The 5,684-nt window shown below is 48.2% G+C and overlaps 1 long non-coding RNA gene across 1 annotated transcript; it reads right to left on the bottom strand.

The window, feature by feature from the left end:
- Positions 1-614: 614 nt before the first annotated feature.
- LOC110342667 lies at positions 615-4,889 on the bottom strand. The gene is made up of 2 exons (XR_002384806.2): positions 4,460-4,889; positions 615-831 (listed from the first exon to the last, which is right to left on the bottom strand). It is a non-coding gene; the product is annotated as an uncharacterized LOC110342667 (long non-coding RNA).
- Positions 4,890-5,684: the final 795 nt, after the last annotated feature.

The raw sequence follows: 5,684 nt of genomic DNA on the forward strand, positions 1-5,684 counted from the left end.
GTTAAGAGTGCATGCTGCTCTTGCAGAGAACACAAGTTCAATTCCCAGGACCCTTGTGATCACACCTGTTGAATCACAAACATCAATTACTGCATCCCAGCTCCAGGGGATCCAATACCTTTAGTCTCCATAGGTACCATGTGCACATGTCATAAAAATAAAGTAATAAAAATCAGAGCCAGGCATGGTGCCACATGCCTTTGATCTTAGCACCTGAAAGGCAGAGTTTGAGGCCAGCTTGGTCTATGCAGTGAGTTCAAGGCCAGCCAGAGTTACGTGGTAGGATCTTGTCTCAAAAAACAAATACAAACAAACATAGTGAGATCCTATCTTTTAAAAATGTATGTTTGTGTGTATGTTAGAATAAAACCTTAGAGAGAGGGAGAGAGAGGGTGGGAGAGAGAGAGCAAGAGAGAGAGAGAGAGAGACAGAGAGAGAGAGAGACAGAGAGAGAAACACCTGACATCAAACATCAAACTCTGGCTTTTGCAAGCACACATATCTGTATACATCATGATGCACGGCCATCCACAAACACATTATACACATGCACACACAACTTAAATAAAAATAAAAAAATAAAGGTTGAAAAAAAAGGAAATGGAAGAGATGTCTCTGTCAGCAAAGTATTTACTGAGTCTGTACTAAGTACCCGAGGTAAAAAACAATCAAAACAAAATGGGCTGGAAAGATGGCTCCGTGGTTAGGAGCACTGGATCTCTGTTCGATTCCCTCATCCCAGCTCAGTCCCAGAGGACCCAACGCCCTCTTCTGGTCATTACAGGCATTGCATGCGTATGATGCACAGATGTACCTGCAGGCAAAACATTCCTGCACATAAAATAAAATAATAAATTAAAAGAAGACACACCTGTTAGCATTCAGGCATCTGTACTGGCCTGTCTTTGGGGTTCTGACAGGATACACCCTCAGCTGCAGCCACTAAGAGCACCACCTGTGCACATTCCCTATGATCCCTTTTAAAAGGACCCTGCCCACCTCCTATCCCTTCTCTCTATCTCTTTCTCTCCCTCTCTCTGTCTGTTCCCCCCTCCACCTCTTTCCTTTCTCCTCTCTCCTGCTGCTCCTGTCTCCGGGGCCAGTCTCCCTCCCTTCCCTTTCCCCTTTTCATGATCCCTTTCCCTAATAATAATAATAAAAAAAACCTCCGCTTGAACCCTGTCACATGGCGTCTTGCTCTCTTGTGCCCCTTTTCTTAAATTACAACATCACCCACATGAAAATGTTTCCTACACACACACACCTATACATTTGTGTGTGTGTGTGTATATAAACAAAAGGAAGGAATTATGATATGCGATATGACACAAATGAACCTGACGGCAATGTAAGTGAATGAAGGTAGCCACATAATCTCATGTGACTCCTCCTCCACGAAAGATGTAGAAGAGTCAAATCTGTAGATGGGAAGCAGGTGTTGGCTGCTAGGGGCTGGTAAGCAGGCAGCAGGTCACCATTGGGGACAGCGTTTCGATTTTATAAGGTAGAAAGAATTCTGGAGATGGTCAGTAGCGAGGACTGCATGACCGAGAATGGTTAAAGGGTTAATGGGAGCAGGGGTGTGGCCCAGTTGGTAAAGTGCCTGCCTTAAAAAGCACCAAGACCAGAGTTCCAACCCCACTCGGGTGGTGGTGCATGCCTGCAATCCCAGCCCTCAGGAAGCAGAGGCAGGAGGATCAGAAGTTCCAGGTCATCCTAGGCAACATAGCAAGTCTAAGGACAGCTTGGATGCCCTGTCTCAAGAAACCAAAACAAAATAAAATACTACGAGCCATTCTTGCCAAATCCTGATGATCAGGTGAAGGAGTATTTGCCATGTTCTCAGTTGATCTTGCTTTCTAGGCTCTGGGATTGGACATTTTCTAAATACTACTAAAAACAGAGCCTGCCCAGGAAAGCGGGTAGGAATGAAACAGAGGATCAGACAGCTGAAGATGTGTTGGATAGGAGGGACAGAGGAATGGGTGCCATTTTGGATTAGTGGTCACAAAGGGACTAGAGCAGAGGCAAAAGGGAGGAGGGAGGAACCAGGCCTCCTTCTCTGCTTGGGAACGAAGAGAGGGGATGCAGAGAGGGGCACAGAGAGGGGATGCTAAGGCAGGAGTGTCAAAGAGCATCACCCCCGCTCCGCAGATGGAAACAAGAAGCCAGTGACATGTCAGTTCTCCACTCTCCCCACCTGGTTCTTCTTCTGCTTGCTGGTGTCCTGGGAATCTGCCCTCTGCACCCTTTGTGGTGGCACAAAAGACTTTAGCAGGAGGAGCGGGAAGCCAGGCTTGTACTCTTCCCTCCTTATGGACACTCTAGTAGCTTCCACCTGTCGGTAACAGCTGTATTGTTACCCTCTACTTAGGTGATGCCTGGATTCTAACTTACACCAAAGAAACTAATTTCTGGGCTGGCGAGATGGCTCAGCAGGTAAAGCTGCTTGTCACCAAGCCTCACAATTTGAGTTCGATCCCTAGAACCTGTGCGATGAAAGGAGAGATCCAACTGCCTAAGTTGTTCTCTGACCTTTAGCCTCTCACCATGGCACACTTAAATGTAAAAAAGTTCAGAGGGCTGTGGAGATGGCTCGGCGGTTAAGAGCACTCATTGCCCTTATAGAAGATCCAAGTTCAGTTCCCAGCACCCACATCAGAGGGCTCACAACTGCCTGTAAACTCCAGCATCAGGGGATTCAGTGCCCCCTTCTGGACTCCATGGGCACATGCACATGCTTGTGCATATACCCCCACACAGATACACACATATATGTAAGAAAAATCATAAATAAACCTTTTCATAAGAGGAAAGAACTTCAAAAGGAGTCAGGATGAAACCAAGTTGGGATGTATGTATGTATGTATGTATGTATGTTTGATGTGTATATATTTCTGAACCTCCTGCCTCCAGCTTCTGAATACTGGGATTACAGGCTTGTACCACCATGTTAGATTTATGTTGGGGCCTCAAATCCAGGACTTCTTGTCTGCTAGAAAAGTGTTCTCCCAGTTGAGATACACCCTTGATAAGACAGGGTTTTACCCAGTAGCTCAGGCTGAACCAGAACTCACTGCCTGGCCCAGGCTGGCCTCGAGTTCACAGACTCACAGTCCTACCCTCTACCTCGACCTTCCAAGTACAGTCATTACAGGCAGGAACTGCAACGCTTGGAGCTGCTGTTCTTAAATTACAGTTTATTTATGGGGGTGGTGCATACATGCCACAGCACTAATGTGGATTGTCAGGGAACAACTTTAGGGAACTGTTTCTCTCCTTCCACTATTTGGGTCCCAGGCATTGAGCTCAGAGGCTGAGCTCAGAGTTGGGGCCCATTAAGCAGACACTCTAAGGAGGAAGATCCAGAGCATAGCAGTTCAGAAAGAGTGACTCTTAAGTGTTAGAACAATAGGCACATTCATGCATCATATGTACATGTGTGTGTGTTTGTGTGTGTGTGTGATTTTGTCATTTCTGAAGTCACACTGTCCAAAAGATATAATTTACAACCACATATAAAGATTAAGTAGGGTTTAAACATTAAGTTAAAAACTATGAGATGGCTTACATTTCTATGTAGCAGTTGTTTCTGTGAGTGAAACTGTAAGGTGGGTTATGAGATTTGCTGCTGCAGTTTAGGGGTGAGGAGGAGCCCTGATAAGCTTAAACTCAAAGGTCATGTGCATTTTGGCGCTCAGAATAGACTGTAGTTAAGTGTTTGCACACTCTTGCTGAGATAGCTCTCACAAAGGGAGGATTGTCTCTGTGCAGGTGGTCCTCATAGGTGTGTGTGTGTGTGTGTGTGTGTGTGTGTGTGTGTGTGTGTGTGTATGCGCGCATGCAGTACAGAGGCCACAGGAGGATCCTGGGTAACCTGCTCTATCACCTTATACCTTATTCTCTACCTTGAGACACAGGCTGTCACCTGGAGCTAGGCTGGCCCACAGCAGGTCCCAGCAATCCTCCCGTCTCTATTCCCCTCCCTGAGAGCACCAGGGTTACAGGTATGCATGTGGTCACGCCTGGCTTTTTTATGTGGGTTCTGGGGATTTGAACTTGGGTCTTCATACTCACACAGCAAGCTCTATTACCCACCAAGCCATCTCCCTAGCCCCTCATAGGGGTATTGACTGCTGTGTTGAAATCCTTGCCTCTCAGTTGGTGAGAAACACAAACCAGGTCCTCAGGTGAGGGCCCCCTTCCATCCCCATACTTCCTTAGTTTTCCATCCTCCCTTTTCCCTCATCCCCACAGCTACCCCCCCCCTTTTGCCTCTGCCCCTCCCTTAGCTCTAACCACTTCCATCCGGCTTGTGCCTCTCTGGGTAGAGACGCTCAGCTCTGTGGTCACCCCTGCTGGACTATCCTCAGCAAAGACCGCCCGTGACCCCTGGTTTCCCATGTTGTGTCTCCCGCAGAGGGACCCACGTAAACTTGCAGCTCGACCAGCTACTTACTGCATACATACTGAGATCCTGGGGCCATCTGTGCCGCGTGACACCATTCCTGGGGAGATGCGAATGGATGTGTCTCTCACCTCATGCCGTGAAGGTGAGGGTCCAACTCGGGAAACCGATATGCTTATCGGGGTTACTCGCAGGAGTGTGGGTGAGGGGGTCCAGGAGCAGAGACGGCTCATGGGCAGTTGTGGTGCTGAAGCTCACCCCAGCAAGAATGACGGGCTCATGAAAGCCGGAACCCTGGAGCAGGCAGCTGTGGAATTGTGGGTGTGTCTTCCAGGCAGCTCGGATGGTCCGAACGTGTCTCTCAGCAGTCCTCACTGCTTGTAACCTCAGGGAGTGTGGTAGTTTGACTGAGAAATGTCCCCCACAGGCCGAGGCGTTTGAATAGTTGGTTTCTGGTTGGTGATGCTGTTAGGGGAGGTTGTGGGACCTGCAGGAGGTGGAGCATTATTGGAGGGATTACATCATTGGGGGCGGGGCTTGAGAGTTCACAGCCTTGCGGCAGTTTGCCTTCTCGGCTTCATGTTTGCAGTTGAAGAACGGATTGCTCAGCCTTCCTTTTTGACTGTCTGAGGCCACGCCTCCCCCACCATTACCGAGTCTCCCTCTGGAACCGCAAGCCCACATGAACCCTTCTTTCTAGAAGTTGCTTTGATCATGACATTTCTTATCACAGTACCAGAAAGTAACTAAACAGGAAGGGAGGGACTTATTGCATCTGGTTAGTTTCAGGGATTTCCTGAACCTTTTGTGCTGCTTACCTCCTGGGTTTTAGCTAGCTCCCGAGGGCATTACTAGGCAGTGACCCTGTTCTAATCTTCAAGTTTCTCCATTGTTATGAGAGGCTTAAACCAGCCCTAACCCCCTTAAGACATTGATGTGTGAGGAGATGAGCTGAGAGGTAAGGATGTGTCTCCGTTGGTAGAATGCTCGCAGCCCTGGATCTGATCCCTAGCCCCTCACAGCCAGGAGTGGTGGTGCACCCCTGTCATCCTAGCACTAGGAAGATAAGAAAGGCCGGGCGTTGGTGGTGCACGCCTTTAATCCCAGCACTCGGGAGGCAGAGGCAGGCGGATCTCTGTGAGTTCGAGGCCAGCCTGGTCTACAGAGCGAGTTCCAGGACAGCCTCCAAAACAATACAGAGAAACCCTGTCTCGAGAAGAAAAAAAAAAAAAAAAAAAAAAAGGAAGATAAGAAAGAAGACGTTCAAGCCGTTCAT

The sequence above is a fragment of the Mesocricetus auratus genome, unplaced genomic scaffold (assembly GCF_017639785.1).
Source record: "Mesocricetus auratus isolate SY011 unplaced genomic scaffold, BCM_Maur_2.0 Super-Scaffold_100042, whole genome shotgun sequence".
NCBI lineage: Eukaryota > Metazoa > Chordata > Mammalia > Rodentia > Cricetidae > Mesocricetus > Mesocricetus auratus.